This window comes from Carassius gibelio, chromosome B22 (genome assembly GCF_023724105.1).
Source record: "Carassius gibelio isolate Cgi1373 ecotype wild population from Czech Republic chromosome B22, carGib1.2-hapl.c, whole genome shotgun sequence".
NCBI classification, from domain to species: Eukaryota; Metazoa; Chordata; class Actinopteri; order Cypriniformes; family Cyprinidae; genus Carassius; species Carassius gibelio.
The window spans coordinates 2,398,084-2,413,961 of NC_068417.1; the positions used below are offsets into that span (position 1 = coordinate 2,398,084).

A 15,878-nucleotide genomic window follows, 5' to 3' on the forward strand; every position below is an offset into this window, starting at 1 on the left:
TGCTGCAAAAATAGTGTAGTGAAACCTGGGGACATTGTTTTGTTAGCTTTGGTCCATCTTACTCAGGTTTTGAGGCCAGGGCCAGATGACTGAACTCATCTGGAGCAGAAGTGAATAAAGGAAGAGAGAGTCTCGGGGGTGCGAATGTGACAGAAAAAAAAGGGGATTGCTTGGGGTTGCTCGAGACCATTAGGGTTTGTCTTGCAACTAAGATAACTAGTCTAGTGCCTATGTGTGGGGTTTAGATAGATAATTTGGGGGAGTTAGGAGAGCTGGCTGCACGCTCTCTGAGCGTTTGAATGGACTGCACTGAGCAAAGAGGAGTCATACAGTATGCATAGGGCTGAGCCGATAAACGATATCATATTAAATCGCGATAATATATATGTCGATAACGATGATAAGCTCTGGACATTTTTATTCTATATGGATTGATCAAAGAGCCAATCACACAGCAGAAATATGTGACAGCCAATCAGCATGCACGTGCATGTCAAAGTACAAAATCCATTTCCTACCGCATTTTGTAAAGCAAACTTAACACAATGACAAGAAAAAAAAAATGAGTTGAAGCAGCGACGAAAATGAAACTAACCCCGAGTTATTATCCAAAGATGATGAAATTGTGTTATCTGAAAAGTGACGAGGCGCAGATAAAACGATCTGTAAAATATATGTTTATAAAACCAAGATTGGCAACACAACCAGCCTATTCCATCACCTAAAGATGTATCACCAAACGACCACACAGAGAGAATGAAAAGGCGGGTCAATGCTACTCCGTCAACAAGCAAGGCTAGCAGCGCAAACATGCCCGCGCGGGCCCACTGTGGTATTTCTGTGGGACAGTGTGGGCAGAGCAAACCCACACTAAACCCACGTGGGCCCCATGTGGGTTAGCCCATGCGGGGCCCACAGCAGTTTTGCTCACTTGGGGCCGTCTGTGGGTTAGCCCATGCGGGTCCACTGTGGGTTTGCCCTTTTGGGCCCCCATGATGGTTTTCGGTGGGCAAGCCCACAGTGGACTTGCCCACACGAAACCCGCATGGGGCCCCCGTGGGCAAAACTGCTGTGGGCCATAGCAGTTTGGTCATTTGGGGCCCTATGGGGATTTTCTGTGGGCACCCTGGGTTTTTTTTTTTTTTTTTTATAATATACTGTATGTGTGTGTTAAGTGCAAAAGTATTATGTCTACAGCGATATCATTGACTTGATTGCAAATAAATGCACAGACACTATTTCAACTGAACAGAGATGACATCACTGAATTCAATGATGAACTGCCTTTAACTATCATTTTGCATTATTGAGACACTGTTTTCCTAATGAAAGTTGTTCAGAGCTTTGACGCAATGTATTTTGTTTAAAGCACTATATAAATAAAGGTGATTGATTGATTGGTATATATATATATATATATATATATATATATAAATATACACACATGCATGTATTTAAGAAAAAAAATTATGTTTTTATATTAAATATATTAAATATAAATAAATGTTTGTATTTATATACATAGTAAATTTATGAACATTTAGTTTGGATGCGATTAATAGCAATTAATTGTTTGACAGCACTAATAGCCATTAATTGTATATTTAAAAAAAATTATATAGGTTTTTGTTGACATAATATATGTATGTGTAGTGTGTTTTTTAAATATGCACAATATATAAATGCACACACATACAGTATATATTTATATATTTTTTACTGTAGGCCTATATATTTACATGTGTATATATGTTTTTATATTTATATTCTTATATTTATAAATATATTTAATATATAAACATAACATATTCGTTCACGCAAGCTTCTAGAGGCACATAAGTCTGAAGTAATTTAGGTAAAGGGGTGTAGAGCCAGTGTTAGTTTTGTATGCAAACATCAATGCCTTGAATTTTATGTGAGCAGCTATTTGTAGCCAGTGCAAATTGATAAACATATATACATAATAAATATACACAGCACACACATATATTATGTAAAAAATTTATATATATATATATATATATATATATATATATATATATACTGTATATATTTGAGCATTTATAGCCAAAATGGCATGATCATACAGCCGTGAATATTCAACTGTGAGATTGGTGGTCAAATCGGGCTCCTCCTATTGAATCATTGAATCGTCGACTATTCAGGGTCACCCCAGTAATATCGCAGTGTTTTGCCAGAATATAATTTAACCTTGTGTTAAAACAATTTTTAATTATGTACTCAGTAATGCCTTCTGTTGTTGAAATGGGAAAAAAAAAATTAACACAACACATGCATATTGGATATGGATCTGTATGTGAGTCAACGTCTTCAGAACTGAAATTTGACAATGTTGTACATTAATTATTTTAGTCTTTCATTCAGTTTTCCCTTAATCTCACTCTCAATCACTGCTATCTCATTGTCTCATTTAGTTATTCACACTCTGTCACTCTCTGTGTATCTCTGCTTTCAGTACAGCATATATTTATTTATTATTAACTTTAAAAAAAGTTCCACAAAAAATAAATAAATAAGTGCCCTGGGAGACTTCCTGAGGAGGAAACTTTGACTTTGTTTAGGTTTATATATATATATATATATATATATACACACATATTTACATTTTAATTGTTGTTTTCTTTCTCAGGTAGATGCTGGAATGAAGAGCAGCCATGCTACAGCATCTAAAATGGAGACTTCTATTAAAGTTGCACTGTAACATAAGAGATCAGAGATCAGCAGAGCTCTACTGGTGCCCCTTAGGGGATTGATTTATCTATAATTATCTATAATATCTACTTAATGTTCTGATGAAGTTGTAATTGGTCATTATTCTGTTCTATAAATCTATTCAATATATTCTAGTGTTCAATAGTTTGGGGTCAGAAAGTTTTTTTTCTTTCTTTAAGATATTACTTGTATTCAGCAAGGGCAGATTAAACTGATAAAAAGCACTTTGGCGATGATAAATGGTCTAAGAAATTTGGGTCCCAGTTTACGTGAGGGCAGTCTGAAGTTAATGTCCTTAGTAGACAACCAGACTCTCTGACCACACATGTAAAGTGGGGGCTTAGTACAGTGACGGTCCAGCTCAAATTGCCCCCTCAGTTTAGAAGGATCCACCCGGTTTTCCACGTTTCTAAGATTAAACCCACCTTTCACTCCCCCCTTCAGCCCCTTCAGCCCCTGACCTCTGCCCCGCCGCCTCCTAGGCTCATCGAGGGGTCGCCTGCCTATACTGTACGGCGGCTCATTGATGTGCGGCGTAGGGGTAGAGGTCATCAATATCTGGTAGACTGGGAGGGTTATGGTCCGGAGGAGAGATGCTGGATTCTGGCTCACGACATTCTGGATCGCGCTCTCATTGATCAATTTCATCAGCATCATGGCGAGTCCTCCGGGGACGCCAGGAGGCATCCCTGAGGTGGGGGGTACTGTCACGGTGCAGGGTGCCGTCTCAGCTTCCCCTGCGGTCTGTGTTGTCCTGTCTGTTCAGTAGCTCGTGGTCTGGGCAATCAGCGCTGATTGTGGCAGGGTTGTGCAGATCACGAGCTGATTCTTCCCCACCTGTTGCTCGTTCCCCCACTCCCTTATATGTCTCTGCTTTTCAGGGAGTGTCAGCCACATAAAAAAAGTTAACAGTTTAAGTCATTTGTGGACTAATGCGTATTGGAGATGCGAACCGTTTAAAACGATTCAGTTTGATTAGGTGAACTGGTTCAAGAAGATCCGGTTACATCGAATGATTCGTTTGTGAACCGGATATCACAAACTGCTTTGTTTTGAACTCTCTCACAACAGACACAGAAGAGAAGACGATGCTGAATAAAGTCGTAGTTTTTGCTATTTTTAGACCAAAATGTATTTTCGATGCTTCAAAATATTCTAACTGAGCCTCTGATGTCACATGGACTACTCTGATGATGTTTTTCTTATCTTTCTGGACATGGACAGTAGACCGTACACACAGCTTCAATGGAGGGACTGAGAGCTCTCGCACTAAATCTAAAATATCTTTAACTGTGTTCCAAAAATGAATGGAGGTCTCACAGGAGTTATTAATGACATAATTTAGATTTTTGGGTGAACTAACCCTTTAAGTCATTATATCAGTTTATTGGGGCAGTGTGAACTAGCCTTTATTTAACTCAGATTTGTAGGATAAAAAGACAGCCCTAGTATGTGTGGTTTAAATGTAGTTTCTCGTTTATTGAAAATCTCATAACATTGTAATTTATCATCATAAAACAATTTTTATCACCACAAACAAGTAATTTTTGTAATCATCTTTGCCTTTTAAAGATTTTAAACATGTGCCTATATTGATTTCTTCATCAGCAGAGGGGAATATGAGAAACCAGAGAATCCAAAGAGCCATGGGTGTGTGCAAAAAATGTGGTCAGTGTATAGAAGAGGAATGGCTTCTTTGAATTTTGATAGTTTGTGGATCGTTAGCTAGAGCTCACAGCGGGTGATCGGTCAGAATCACACAAGATTTCTTCATTGGAAGTATTTATTGGGTTTACAACTGCATGATTGAACTGTACATTGATGTGTGTGGTTCTGAAACAATAAAGAAGTGAAAACAAACATAATTAGTTGAATGAAAATGAATGATTATCATGCAAACAAACCATTATTTGTATTAACTGTATCCTATTCTACAATACAGCAGAAATAAAATACAATAATATTATTTTAACATGGCCGAAACTGGCATTAAAAGAGTGAAAAAGGCTGTGCAATGGTTCTAAGCTGCTACAACTTTAACAATGAGAAAGCATAAACCATTCGCTATACAAAGCCTCCCTCTGCTGGTCACATAAACAACTACAACAGGCCGCTCTGAGAGGTGTCACGTGATGACCAGTGTACATTGCGGACAGTGCGTGCTCTATAACCAATTAACTGGGTTAAAGGCGAATATCGCTGCAAAAGCTTACAAACTATGCGCAGAGGGTACATAACTGGTATTATACAATGTGTAACCAAAGAATAATGCCCGAGTGGAGAATTATACATTGATACATAGGAAGAAACATCACAACACGAAGCCTAATCGGGCAGAAAAAACCTGAGCTTAAATTAGCAACATTAAAAAGACAAAACACTACCAATCTAGCCTCAGCAATGACAGTAAAGGAACAACAAATTACAGATTCTTACTTGTAAAGACACACACAGGATAAAGCAGTTGTAAAACGGGTTTTAAGTCCGTGCAGTTAGCGTACACTAGTGGCAAAAGTCTCGGACAGAATGCTACCAGCGTGCAGCGATCCTGAGTCAACTTGTGATTGGCTAAGAGTCCAGGTGAAGCAAGTAATCTTCCCGTAGGAGAGAGAGAGTCCCAGTAAAGTGTCTGATGCTTAGCGGCCACGAGGGGGCCTTTTTTACAGTCAGTGCCTTTTACTTCTCATTGAAAAAGAAACGAGAACAAAATCTCAAGTTGATCACAGATTCACCCACTGGGTGTGGGTCCTGCCATGCCATGACAGCACGAGACCTAGAGCTAGAGTGCTGGGAGGAGGCAAAGGTGACAGGGGTGCTGCTACTCCAGCCAAATTGCAGAAGACACTGGGCAGATTTCTCAAGAAGTCCTACACTAAGTCTGCTGCAACATCTGATCTCACAGAATAGCAGGCTATTGAAGCTGAACTAAACAGCTACCTTCAAGCTCCTGATTCATTGCTTCTGGCTTCGCTACAGTTCGGACGTACTAGCTTACTGCTCTGCGCTTTGCTTCTTATTTCTGTACTTTTCTCTGACTTTTACTTCAAGAGATCAGCACAGTGATCAAACAACAGATTTTTGGCACAAACACTAAAACTAAAAACTCTTTGAGACGGGAATAAAACTACAGAAAGAAGACTTTGCCTAACAGCTTACATTCCTGAGACGGGATAACAACTGCCTACATTAAAACAGAAGAGAGAGAAAATGCCTCCTGTTGGATCTACTTGTTGCATGAACTGCTGCGAACTTCTACAAAGGATTGTGATTCTTGAAACAAAGTTACTTTCTGGACTTCCAAAACAGACAGAACACTCAGCAGACCATCGTCATGGACCCCCTCAGCAAACAGTCGGTGAGTCCCATGAATCTTCTGAATCTCAACAGTTTATACCAAGTGTAGAGGAACAAGCCGAAACTGAACGCCACACTAATCGATGACACAAACAGTTAACGAGACCCTAAGGAACACGAGATATCAGATTGTCACGAGTTTCTCGTATTGCTGCCATACAGTAGGTAGACATGCTAATTGGGCATTAACTGTAATTCAGTCGCGTGTTAAAATCATTCGCGAAACTACCGCCAGGTGTCGCAAAGGGACGGATTGCGAAATGAATGTAATTGTAAAATGAGATAAAATGAGTTAGTAAAACAACAATAACATTATGATATAACACTGTAACAAAAAAAAAAAAAAAAAACATTAAAAAATGTACAATGAGTTAACTTCAAAATGTAGGATAGTCTTAGGCTACAGTCTACTCATCAATAAGTAAAAGAAGACCTTCACACAAAGTAGGCAAGGCAAGGCAAGTTTATTTATATAGCACATTTCGTACACAATGGTAATTCAAAGTGCTTTACATAAAAGAAAGTAAAATAATCATGAAGAAAAATAATAACAAAAATAAAACAAGCAATTTAAAAACTTTTAAAATGATTAAAACATTTAAAAACAGTTAGAAAATGATTTTACATAAAAAAAAATATTAATAATAATAAAACAATGAAAATATAGTGCAATCAGTTCGGACATTGCACAGTGCTCATTCAATAAATGCACAGCTAAACAGATGTGTTTTGAGTCTAGATTTAAATGTTACTAGTGTTTTAGCACATCTGATCTCTTCTGGAAGCTGATTCCAACTGCGGGCAGCATAGTAACTAAAGGCGGACTCCCCTTGTTTTGTGTGAACCCTTGGTATTTCTAACTGACTTGATCCTAGTGATCTGAGTGGTCTGTTAGGTTTATATTCAGTGAACATATCTGCAATATATTTAGGTCCTAGGTCATTGAGTGACTTATATACGAGTAAAAGTACTTTAAAATCAATCCTAAATGTAACTGGAAGCCAGTGTAAGGACCTGAGGACTGGTGTGATATGCTCAGATCTTCTGGTTCTGGATGAGCTGCAGCTGTCTAATGGTCTTTCTGGGAAGGCCAGTGAGGAGCCCACTACAATAGTCCACCCTGCTGGTGATAAAGGCATGAACAAGTTTCTCCAAGTCTCGGCTGGAAACAAAACATCTAATTCTTGCAATGTTTTTTAGATTATAGTATGCTGATTTAGTTACTGCTTTGACATGACTACTGAAACTAAGGTCTGTCTCCAGAATCACACCAAGATTCCTGACTTGATTTTTAGTTGTTTGACCCCTAGAGTCAAGGTATGCATCTTGAAAACTTCATCTTTGTTTCCAAATGCAATGACTTCAGTTTTTTCCTTGTTTAACTGAAGAAGGCTCTGGCACATCCAACTATTAATTTCATCAATGCATTGGCAGAGGGAGTCAGAAAGTCCAAAAAGTAACTTTGTTTCAAGAATCACAATCCTTTGTAGAAGTTCGCAGCAGTTCATGCAACAAGTAGATCCAACAGGAGGCATTTTCTCTCTCTTCTGTTTGGTAGGCATGTAGCGGATTTCCTTCAGCACCACAAATGACACACCAACTCCTAGCACTTTGGTGAATCAGGTTCTGCATTTTAATAATAAAAGACACAGGATCATCAAACACACATCCTCTCACCAACAGTTCTCTTCTCTTCAGTCACATGTAGAACTGCAAGTTATGAATAACATAAGTTATTAATCTCTTACACAAATATACATAAACTCAAATTATACAACAAAATAAAATGAATTTAACATATACACACTCATTTAAATTAACACTACACTTAACATGAGACATCTTCATTATAACTCAATAAAAGACAATATTTAACCAGTTATGTGATCGTATAGTGATTTGTAGTTAACATACCTGCAGTTTAATAATAAAAGACACAGGATCATCAAACACACATCCTCTCACCAACAGTTCTCTCTGAGTGATGTGAGACAAATAGATTAATCCCTGTCCTCCATTAACACAATGACTGCAAATTCAGGGTCTCATTTGGTTAAATATATACACATTTTATGACTTAAATAAAAATCACACATTAAACTAAAATCAAATAGGCAACATAACATTTATACAGACTCGATTCACCAAAATTTTGTATTTTAAAATTATATTAAAAAGAAAAAAAAACCGCACTTTAAATTAGCACGCGGACGGCAACACTAAACAAACACATTAAAACCGTTTGTTTCTTAAACTTGATAAATGTATCTCACTTTTCATAGAAAGTCAAACATCTTCACTCAATTCATCTTTTTAACACTTTTTACACTTATATTTACTCATATTTTTAACCATTTTATCGTTTTTATAAATCGACATGCAGAGAGCCAAAGAAACACAGCTTACTCTCTTCAGTCACATGTAGAACTGAGAGAGTCAGACGTGACAGCGCCACTAAGTGACGTCACTCAAACTTAAACTGTTTACTTTCTGCAAAGTACATTTTTCTCTGTGCCATATAAAAAAAAATAATGAAAATTAGATTCATGTAAAATACATGAAATACAAAAATAATTAAATTCCTTTTAAATTAAATCTCTTTCAAAATAAAAGATACTAAAAGTTTGCTGGAACACAAAACTCAGAACATTACAGGCAGTTGTTTTCCCGTCTCCGGAATGTAAGCTTTTCGCAGTGGGAGACAAAGTCTTCTTTTTGTAGTATTATTCCAGTCCCAGTGTTTTTAGTTTTAGCGTTTGTGCCAAAAATCTGTTGTTTGAGCACTGTGCTGATCTGCTGAAGTAAAAATCTTAGAAAAATCAGAGAAAAGTACAGAAATTAGAAGCAAAGCGCAGAGCAGTAAGCTAGAACGTCCGAACGGTAGCAAAGCCGGAAACATTTATATTACGTAAAGTATCATATGCATGCTATTGTTATTAAACGGTAAATAAAAAGCCATATATATATATATATATATATATATCAGGGTTTGGCAAAGGAGGAACTCAAGTGCAGACAGGAATCAGGTTACACAGAGGGTTTATTAACACAAAAGGGGAAAACAAAACCCACGAGGGGGAAAACACTGACTAGGGTAGATACAAAATAACTGAACAGGACTGAGTTAACAGGATAAACAAAGACTCAAAACACTAGAACACTAACTACAAATAAACACTCACGGATATACAAAGACTTCTCAAAGGGGTGACAAGGATACACTCTCTCACGAGGCTGACAAGTAGAAACACATATAAGGAGACAATGAACCAACAAAAGACAGAGCACACTAGGGGATCTAAATAGGGGAACTAATTAAGAAACAACAGGTGGCACAGATAAGGCAATCACGACAAGACTAAGATAACAAGGGGGGCGGGGCAAGGGAACGAGACAACACAAGCAAGGGTCTGTCATGATCCTACCTCAAGACTAGAGAAAAGTCAGGACTTGAAGGCAGAACCATGACAATATGTATATATATATATATATATATATATATATATATATATATATATATATATATATATATATGCTTTATATGTAGGCTTTATATGTAGGCTTTATATAAAGCTAAATGTTTTCATTTCATTTTCATTTCGGTTCATTCTTGTTTTAAAAAAAAATCTTCAGGTTCCATATGCAGAGCGAAATGAGAACGGTTCAGCATTTAGCAATAATTAGTATTAACTCTGTTATTATTCTTGATTTTTCAAACTACCAACACTTTGCATTTTTGAATTATGCCTTATGTGTGACCAAAAATTAAGTATTATTTGTTTCAGCTGTTTGATCGTGCTCCATCACGAGTACAATTCATGCCAACAGCCGTAATATAACTGCATTTTCAGCAAGAACTCATGTTAAACATATTTAACTATAGCTTGATCAGAAGGTTACAATGACTGCAAGAGTCGAGCGAGATGTTAAGAGTTTGTCTGTTTCTTTTAGTGATGTGACATTCAGTTGGGGTTCGATGCCTTGCTCAAGGGCACCTCAGTCGTGGTATTGAAGGTGGAGAGAGAACTGTACATGCACTCCCCCCACCCACAATTCCTGCCGGTCCGAGACTAGAACTCACAACCCTTCGATTGGGAGTCCAACCCTCTAACCATTAGGCCACGACTTCCCTTTTACTGATTATTTTCGGGTTAAAGCATAATTTAAACATTCACACGCAATCGCTTTTGCAATAATGCGTTCAAACAAATGTAATCTTACAGTGCTACTACATTATCAGCATGCTATCTGATTTTGAAATCTTGAAGAAGTAAATCGATCTGTTTAGATAAAATAACTGACAAAGATGTTATTTTCATCACAAACAAAATTTTCACAGCAGAAAGCAGCAATGAAAGATGTAATGCTTACAATGTTATTAGTTTGGCATGTGATATAGGGAAAAAAGTTTACACAAAATAGCTTAAGCCACTTTGAAACTCTCCTGTTACTTTTTTAAAAATGATTATTATTTTATATGCTATGTTATGAACATAACATTTCAAACATACTGAAATACTTTATTCACGGAGTAAAGGCGGAGCGTGTTTCTGGTATCAGTGCGTGCGGAGGGGAAGTTGTTGCTGCTCACAGACTCTGCTGCGAGTGAGAGAGATGTTTTACCTGACGAAACGAAGACGACCGCGCGAACACAAGCACAGCACATCCGCCAAAAATCAACCTGCAGCAATGCTCGTTCATCGACTCACCAAGCTTTACTTTTGTAGGTCGCATGGCAGTAAATAATTCGATAATATGACCATGCAGTCAGTACAGATATTTAATAAAAACATTAAAACAAGCAGGACTGTAAAAAAAACGCATGCCAGGTCTACACCGGTCTGGAGTGGAACGATCGAACCAAATTCAGCAGAACACAGTGATGGATACACTGGACACGATCCCCATCAGTGAACTGATGCTCGTTCTGTTTATGATGAAATGTTCTGACACTGCGTTCAGATGATTTGACACTATAGTGTGATGTCATCAAGTTTAGACACACTTTTAGCGCTGTGGGGCACAGATGACAACTCTGGCGTCTGGTGTAGACACAGACAGTAACTGCTCTATTTACAAATAAGTTCTATAAGAAAAAAAAAAAAATTAATAAACCAGTGGCATAACGAGATGGAAATATAGACTAGAAAATATATTAACAGGTCCTCCGTCCATGACACTGACTCACTGCTGAGCTGCCAGTTTTAATCTGAACAGCTCTTAAGGCTGAGTGCATGGTTAGATGCATGATGGGCTAGTATGAAATAAATAAATAAATAAAAATAAAGGTCTTTCCAGCATTAAGGTAATAACATTACTGTTTTTTAAATCATCTTGTTACAGTTATAAATTTGACTCCTAAATGAATCATAAAGAACTATGTTAAAACTTGTTTTGTAAAATTTCTTGGTCATTTGAATATTGATTTAAAAATCGGTTTAAATCATAAATCTTTTTATGATTTTTTTTTTTTTAGGCCATATGCGATTGCCCAACTTTAAAAGCAAGTAAAGAAGGCTCCCTTTAAAATCACTTCAGTTGTCAATTACTAAAGCTATTTTTTACATCTTGTGTATTTTGTTGATTATAATGATTATAATTTAATCGTGAGGATGGTTTATCAATCTGTCCATTTTTTAGAGTTTCAAAGATTTAATTGTGCTGGTTTAATTTTATTTGTTTCTTGTTTTAGGCTAAATAGGCATAAATAATGGGAAATAAATTATACAGTGCTTCACAAACATGCAACAATATCTTAATCAGTTTACAGACAAATGTCTTTTTCCCAATAAGTTATGTCAAAATAAAGGACAGGTAACGAATAACAAAAATGCATGTTTTTTTATTAAAGGAAAAAATATATTTATATTTAAAATATAAATTAAAATATAGGCATAATATATGAAAATATTGACATTGCATATTAATCCATGTAGCCTACCCCCCTAAAATAGGCTACCACTTTTAATGCTCCGATGCAAAGTAAACCACAATTTCTTTTGAATAATATAACGCATATTTAATATAATAACATGTAACTTAGAGAAAATATAAGCACAGGCTCAGGCACAGGCTTGACATTTATCCTGCTTGAATTCGTTCTAAGAAATGCACATAACTTCATAAATACCAAACTTCCATCTGTGAATATTAAATATTAAATATATTAAATATTTAAACTATAGTGTTTTTCTTTCATTTTCCGTGACTGAAGCAGTCAAATGTAACACATCAGTGAGGCATAACTGACGCCTATTAGCGAAAATGTGCTTTTGATGCGTGGTACGTGCGGCGGTAAAAAGGGCCTTTTGAATGTCTACTCACCGTATTCTTCAACTTTCTTTTCCTCCTTTCTACTTGCTAATTCTTTCTGCATCACTCTTTCTCTCCTATCTGCTTCCACTATCCAACAATTCACAGTTCGTTCACATTTCTCACACATATGTCTCGCACAACACCCTTTTTGTCTCTCGCTTCCCTCTTCTACTGATTCCTTCACAGCTTTTAATTTCTTAACACTCAACATTCCCTCTTTTGGAAAATGGTATTTAATACATTTCCCCATATCTTGCATGCATTTTTTGGCCATATACCTTTTTTCATTTGCCTAAACACCGGTGTATCATATTCAACAAGCTTGCTCTGAGACTTTCCCATATTTGCTGGTTCCCTTCTCTGAGTCTATTCCTTCGGCGCGCCTATAATCTGTCAGACGTCTCTAACAGATCCAAGTTCCCCTGCCCAAGTCGGAGAGGCAATACCCGCACAGTCTCACTTCCCCTCTTAGAAATTTGTTAACCACTTGCGCGTGATCTCAACTTATCGCTTCAAAATTTCTGGATCGTTTCGATCTCAATGTCTAACTCATTTTCTGATCACGCCAGTTGCAGCAGTTTCAATTCCCTCCTAGAAATGTATCAACTGTGCCACAGTATTCTCACAATCTGATTCCCCCGGAATCCCCTTGATTGTGCTTCCCACAGAGAAGGACCCACCGCTATGGTTCGTCCCTTTCTAATTTAATTCCAATTCTTATTTCTAAAAACCCAAATTTTAGAATATCATGAACTTTCTCTTACCCGAGAGGTTCTTTTTCTGATTCCAGTGGTGTCCCCTCCAGGTCTCGGCGGTTGTTCCCTTTCTCCCTCAAATCTAATTAAGGTTAGGGCTGAACTTCTATTGTTCAGAATTGGCCAGTGTCGCCCTTCTGAATCCACACAGCAATTCTAGGAAAACACATGCATATATGGGCATACAGAAGCAATGTTAAATGAATTTTTCCACCACAGGTGTTACAACAGTTCACATGCTTGGTGGTAATCCTTATGCCTTGTGTGAAATATGTTACAACCAACCTGTACTTGTGCCTTGTAAACATGTGATTACCATTTAATTGATGCATGGCAATTTTTGTAACCAGCATGGGGACATACTGGATTTTTTCGTGGGGGGAGTGTGTAGGGACTCCTAACAAATACCTTGTGTTAAAATGTATTTGATATTATTTACATTTTTCTTTATTTTGAAATATGATGCAACAATTATCCATCCAGCCTGCAGCCCCCCCCCCCCATTTCTGGAGAGGAAGTCGGCCACTGCCATCTGAACACCCGGCCTGTGGATCACTTTGAACTTAAAAGGCTGAAGAGCTAGATACCAACGAGTGATCCGCGCGTTGGTATCCTTCATGCGGTGGAGCCACTGCAGCGGAGCGTGGTCCGAACAAAGGGTGAACTCCCGTCCCAGGAGATAATAGCGGAGTGTGAGGACGGCCCATCTGATGGCAAGGCACTCTTTCTCTATGGTGCTGTACTTAGCCTCTCTCTTCGAGAGCTTCCGGCTAATGTGCAGCTCCTGACTGCCCCCAGCCCCCTGTCCGACGCGTCTGTCTGCAACAGAAAAGGGAGAGAAAAATCAGGAGAGTGTAACAACGGCCCGCCACACAGAGCAGCCTTGACCTGGGTAAAGGCCTGCTGACACGGCTCCGTCCAGTGGACCGTATCTGGCACCTCCTTTTTAGTAAGGTCAGTCAAAGGGCTGGTGAGGTCCGAATAATTAGGAATAAACCGTCTATAATATCCCGCCAGCCCCAAGAACTGCCTTACCTCCTTTTTGTTCTTGGGACGTGGGCAGGTCGCAATAGCGGCTGTCTTATCAATTTGGGGACGCACCTGTCCATGCCCCAAGTGGAAGCCCATATACCTTTCTTCCACACGCCCAATCGCACACTTCTTTGCGTTGGCCGTGAGCCCCGCTCCCCTCAGCGACCTCAGGACAGCCCTCAGATGCTGCATATGCCACTGCCAATCATTACTAAATATAATGATATCATCCAGGTAGGCTGCCACATATGCAGCATGGGGCTGCAGAATCTTATCCATGAGGCGCTGAAAGGTAGCTGGTGCCCCGAACGACCCAAATGGAAGGTTAACAAACTGGTTAATCCAAACGGCGTTGTGAAAGCTGTCTTTTCTTTGGATAATGGAGACAAGGGGACCTGCCAATAACCCTTTGTTAAGTCCAATGTCAAATAAAAACGAGCCGTGCCTAGCTGATCAAGCAACTCGTCAACCCTCGGCATTGGATACGCGTCGAATTTCGACACAGCATTCCCCATTGCGGTAATCCACACAGAACCGGACTGAGCCATCCGTTTTCGGAACTAAAACTATCGGGCTCGCCCAGTTACTATTGGATTCTTCTATTACCCCCATGTCAAGCATAGCGCCTAATTCAGCCTGAACTACTTTTTTCTTGTGCTCAGGTAAGCGATACGGCCGGCTGCGAACTACCACGCCTGGCTCGGTCTCGATATGGGGCTGAATCAGGTTAGTACGGCCCAGTAAGGGGCAAGAAGACGTCGGCACACTCTGCCTGTAACTTCGTTAAATCAGTGAGTTGGGACGGCGAGAGGTGATCTCCACCTGGAGCCAGGGCGAGCGATTGTGGTTTGATATTCGCCTCTGGTCCGAGATCATCCTCCCCCCCAATCACCATTGCCAACATCACTGATTCCGCCTCATTCCATTTTTTTAGGAGGTTGAGGTGATAGATCTGATGGGACCCGTTCCTATCGGACCGTATTACCTCATAATCGAGATCTCTGACTTGTCGTGCGACCTCAAACGGTCCCTGTCACTTAGCCATTAACTTAGAGCTTGATGTTGGGAGTAATACAAGTACTTTCTCTCCCGGTGCAAATTTGCGTAATCTAGTTCCCCTGTTATACAGCTGGCTCTGGCGGTCCTGGGCTTGTAACAAATTCTCCATTGATAGCCGCCCCAACGTGTGGAGTTTTGTTCTCAAATCCAGCACATACTGAATTTCGTTTTTGCTCTGAGATGGTCCCTGCTCCCAAGTTTCTCTCAGTACATCCAGCACCCCTCGGGGCTGGCGTCCATAGAGAAGCTCGAAGGGGGAAAACCCCGTGGAGGCTTGTGGGACCTCTCGCACAGCGAACAACAAGGGCTCTAGCCACCTATCCCAGTTTTTGGCGTCTTCATGAACGAACTTACAGATCATGGATTTAAGTGTGCCATTAAACTGTTCGACCAGGCCGTCGGTTTGTGGGTGATAGACGCTAGTTCGAATTAATTTAATGCCCAATAATTCGTACAGTTCGCGTAGCGTACGTGACATAAACGCCGTGCCCTGATCGGTGAGGATTTCTTTCGGAACCCCCACCCGGGAGATAAGACGAAACAGGGCATCCACAACACTTTTAGCAGAAATGTTGCGGAGGGCCACTGCTTCAGGATATCGTGTTGCATTATCAACTATGACTAATGCAA

General features: G+C 39.1%; 1 protein-coding gene across 1 annotated transcript in view; it reads right to left on the bottom strand.

Annotated features, from left to right (window-relative positions):
- LOC127987559 (uncharacterized) overlaps positions 1–15,878 on the bottom strand; it is a 1,718,354-nt gene that overhangs the window by 388,565 nt on the left and 1,313,911 nt on the right. The gene's annotated exons all lie outside the window — the stretch shown is intronic.